The sequence below is a fragment of the Myotis davidii genome, unplaced genomic scaffold (assembly GCF_000327345.1).
Source record: "Myotis davidii unplaced genomic scaffold, ASM32734v1 scaffold1262, whole genome shotgun sequence".
Taxonomy (NCBI): Eukaryota; Metazoa; Chordata; class Mammalia; order Chiroptera; family Vespertilionidae; genus Myotis; species Myotis davidii.
The window spans coordinates 36,222-40,788 of NW_006292911.1; the positions used below are offsets into that span (position 1 = coordinate 36,222).

The 4,567-nt window shown below is 50.2% G+C and overlaps 1 long non-coding RNA gene across 1 annotated transcript; it reads left to right on the plus strand.

Moving 5' to 3' along the window:
• Positions 1 to 2,590: 2,590 nt before the first annotated feature.
• LOC107183513 lies at positions 2,591 to 3,242 on the plus strand. Its single transcript, XR_001514301.1, has 3 exons — positions 2,591 to 2,700; positions 2,938 to 2,990; positions 3,139 to 3,242. It is a non-coding gene; the product is annotated as an uncharacterized LOC107183513 (long non-coding RNA).
• The last annotated feature ends 1,325 nt before the right edge of the window (positions 3,243 to 4,567 follow it).

Genomic DNA, 4,567 nt, shown 5'->3' on the forward strand with positions numbered 1-4,567 from the left:
GTTGGCCTCAGCAACGGATCAGGCTGAAAGCCCCCCATAAGGATGGCCTGAGAGGCCAACCCTTGAATTGCAAAGGAGTTTCTAGTGGTTCGTCATGTCCTCGGGCAATGTGCTCCCTGAGAAAGATGCATTTGCATGTGGATGCAGGCTTTTGTTCTTTTGTGTCTGAGCTGAGGTAGTTGTGAAATCTTTGTCCCTTCGAAGTTTTGTTTGTCCGTCCCCCTGAAGGCTTAGCCCTGGACCCGTGGCTCCAAGCAGAACTCCCTGTATTGTGATTGCGTGAATGGTTAAGCCTGAAGTGTCCTGCAGCCACCTCACTGTATTTATTTATGTCTTTGCTGAAGCCCAGAGGTTTCGTCCACTTTGCTTTGTCCCTCTGGTTGATCCAGTTTTCGTTGTCATGCATCTGTGAACCCTAAAGTGTTCCTGTTAGCTGTGAGGGTAGAGGTGCTGTGGTGGAGGAGGTGAGAGGCGGGCTGTGTTTGAAGGAGTTGTCCCGTGTGCTCCCGAGGCCAAGCTGTGGTAGTCCGTGAGATGAGAAGGTCCCTGAGGCGAGCAGTGAGGAGGATGTCAGTGTAAGTGGGAGCATGCAAGTGGTAGGGCCTGGTGGTGAGACCTGAGGAGTGGTCGGGGGCTCAGTGAGTGGGCTATGAGGTGAGCTCAGTCCGTTTTCAGGTCCAGCCAGGCTGAGTGCGATGAGCCATTGAGCGGTGTTGGCCAAGTGTTTTCTTTTGAAGTGTGGTCCATGTCCTTTCCATTGGAAGTAGTTGATTCTTCTGTGGGATGGTCCCTATGACAGTCCGTGGCAAGTTTGTCCATGTTTGGTGATGCTGTGAGACAGACAGCTGTTGTGTTAAGGTGTAATATTTCTTACTGCATTTTCAATGGTAAGTGTTTTCTATTTTTGGGGAAGGAAGTGAGTCACATACATGTGTGTGGTTTTGTTGTGCACCCACTGTTGCATCCAGTTGAGCAGAAGGCAGCCGTTTCCCAAAGCAAAACAGAAGAGGACATTTTGGACATTTGGCCAAGAAATGTGTTTGCAAGGTCTTGTTCCTTGGAAGTGCTGGGGGGTTTCTTAGGGCCGAAGCTTGATGGATCGGTGGATGGGCCATTGTTGAGGTGATGAGGGTGGTTTGTGAATGTTCGCCGGTATGGAAATGTGGGTGTGGATGCAGAAAGGGCAGGCGATGGTGCTGTGTGGTTGGGATTTGTCTATGTTTGGATGATATTAGGTTTGCAATGGGGAGGAAGGGTGAAGTTTTTTGTTTGGTGAGGGAGCCGGCTGTTTTCTCGGACTTTGTTTCCGTGGCGGTGTGTGTGCAGAGGGTCCAGCGCTCGCCTGTGTTCTATTGGCGGACGGAGACTGTCCTCTGGTCCGAGGTGCATGTGGGCTGGTAGAGCCGGCTGAGTGTGGTGCGTGCCTGTGATGCGTGATTGCAGGGACGTTTGTGAGGAGTAAAGCAAGGTACGACTGTTGGTTGTTGAGTGATGTCAGGAAGCCGAAGGTTGTGTCGTGTGTTTAAAGGATAGGTGATCTGTGTGTTTCAGGGCCGGCGAACAGTAGCCCGTGGTCCACTTGGGGGTATGGTGTCATCAGCGGTGTCCGTTACATTGTGAGCAGAGATGAAGAAGGGCAAGTGTGGGGCAAGTGAGATGCGACTGTGTAGGAGTGAGGAGGCGTTTGTCCCAGCCGCTGAAGCCATTTGGCAGCAGCAGGTGATGGCTTGTGTTGTTTGTGAGGTTTGAGAGGCCGTGTCTGCTGAAAGTGCAGGTTGTGTGTAGGGATCCCAGTGGGTCAGTGTCCCGATGAGGAAAGGGAGGTCCTGTGAGGCGCTTCTTGTCCCCAAGGTTGAGGGATAACTGCAGTTTGGCTAGATGGAGCCATGGAGTTGGTCCCCTTATCCTCAGAAGTGGCTTGGGAGCAGATTTCAGTGTGGGCAGTCGTTTCACTGAAGGGCACTGTTGAGTTTCAGTGAGCCCATTGCAATGTGTCCCCTCCGGGGTATGCCCAAAGAAGTCTCCTCCCCGAAAGGTTCCTCCCATTGCCAATCCTGCCCAAAGTCCTTTAAAAGCCAGCAACTCCCTTGACTGGTTTCTGGGAGTCAGGCTGAGCCACGGGTTGTGTGGCTGATGGCGTCAATGTTTAATGCCTGAGTCGTGTGTCGTCGTGCATTCTTCATGGGGCAAGCTACCCACTCGTTGTCCGCTGAGGTAAGTGGATGAGTTGTATGGTGATTTTGTTGTCCCGTTGGTGTGGGAGTGGCTGCATGTGTTGTTTTTGGGTGCTTCCTTGTGCCACGGTGTTGTTTTTGGAGTGTGGTTTGAGTGGGTCATGAGGGAGAGGTGTGTTTGGCCGTGTGTGTGTTGTGGGTGTGTGGTGGAACATGTAGGTGGGCGGTGCGTGCAGTGTTGGCATCCAAGTGTGTTTCTGAGCCGAGCAGGATAGTGTCTGGTATGGGAGACTTTCCATTCGTCCTCCCTTGTGCATGTGCAAGTGTCCTTCACGTAGTAGAATTGTAAGAGCATGCGATGATCGTTTTCTAAAAGGTCTTTCAGACTTTGTTTTTTTTTCCCCTCCCCCAGTTTTCCGTCCCTCTGTCCTTTCATCCCTGCCTGTGATTCCAAGATCTTCTGTGTGAGAAGGTTGAGGGAAGACCGATGTCCCCGCTGGCTGTTGGCTGTGATGGAAGGGGTCAGGTGGGTGCAGCAGGCCAATGCAGGTCCTGTGTGCTTGTGTGAGTCTGTGTGGGGTCCTCATGAAATGGTGGGTGTGGGGAAGAGGTGCGTGCAGTGTTGGCATCCAAGTGTGTTTCTGAGCCGAGCAGGATAGTGTCTGGTATGGGAGACTTTCCATTCGTCCTCCCTTGTGGCTGTGGTCGGTCCTTGGTGATGTGGTATTTTTCTGGTCATCGTCTGGTCCCATTGTTTTCACAGGACTTGTGTGGGCAGCTGTTGGAGGGAGCCGTGGCGGATCGGTGGAGGTGGTGGTGAGTTGTGACAGCCCTGTGCCGGGTGCCGTGGAGGCGGGTGATTTTCTCCCCCGAACAGTGTGTGTTGTGTGGTTTGGCTTCCTTCCCACCGTGTGTGGTGAAGGCTGCTGTGGAAATGCTTGTTGCTTCTTTTTTTTCAGTCAAGTCATGTCTTGAAGGTGGAAGGTCCTGTTTGGCCATCCATGTGAGGTCATTGTCCTTTGGAGCTTCCCTGTGTGGTGACCCAGCATGTCCTTGGGTGGATGTGTTTCTGCTTGAAGAGGTAAGAAGGTGTTATGGTTCAGAAGGGTGAGAGTAGGGTTCAAGTGACATGAGGTGCAGAGAGCAGGAGCGTTTGCTTAGCTGGCCATGTACTGTTGTAGAAGAGTTGATTGTCATGCGGTGTGTGGAAGGATTTTATGGAACGAGGAACAGAAAGAGTGACAGGTGAGCCCATGAGGATATGTTTTGTGTTTTTCTGAGAAAGGCTGAGTCATGTAGTGTTGTTGAGTGATTGCAATACTGTGTATGTGTTTGTTGATTTGCATGTGTGCAATGTCGACCTGCTTAAGCATCGCCCTTCCATTTTGTAGGCGAAAGGGGAGAAGGTAAGTGTCCATGTTGGATGTCCCAGAGCAGGAGGTTTAGATGGCGTTTTGTTTAAGTGGCATCCTGTGTGTGGAGTGTTGTAGGGCATAGAGAGGCTGGGGTATGGATGACCATGTAGTCCTCCAAGTTTTGGCATATGCAGTGGAAGTTGGGAATCCTGGAAGTTTCTTTTTTGTTTTTTGAGTTGGGTCAGATAGGATTCCTGTGTGTGTGTGTGTGTGTGTGTGTGTGTGATGTTTCACCTTTTGGCACTGATGTTGTGTTAAATGGCGAAGCAATTTAGTATTTGTCATGAAGAATGTAATGTTATGCTTGGATCCCTTAGGTTCCTCTGTGTTGAGGTGGTTCATGAGGAAGATGGTGTTGTGTTTGATGTTTGCTGAGTGCGGCCCAGGCTAAAATTGTCGTCCACCTCCTGGGTGAGAGTGGGTTCTTTCATTGCTGGAAGCTCATGCATTCGTGTCTGTTCTCTATAGGTGGTGTTTTCTGTCCTTTGTTGCCCAGGTTGTGACAGGTGTAGTCAGTGGATGGTGTTTGGCAGTGAAAGCAAACATGAATGCTTTGTGGCGTGTTCACGTGCAAGAGACCACTGCCTAGACGTGCAAGTAAGGGCCTGTGATTCTTTTTTCCGCAGCATTCTTGTGCATTGATGAGTGTTGGGTGGTGTTTGAGCGAAGGCGTCCAATGCCATCTTGGAGTAAGAGCAAGTGTGTGTGAGTCAGGGAGGGTCAGGCCATGTCAAGAGTGTTTTGTTGTGACTGCAACTAGGGGAGCCACTTCAGGCAACTTTTGTTGCTTGTATCAGGCATGTTTATTTTCTTCTCCTAGTCATGCAATGTATTTTTCAAGTTTTCCAGTGGCGTGGGCTATCCACATGTGTTTCTTGTCTGTTTAGTTTTGTTTAGCATCCCTCTTTTTTTTTAAATATATTTTATTGATTTTTTACAGAGAGGAAGGGAGAGAGATAGAGAGTTAGAAACATCGAT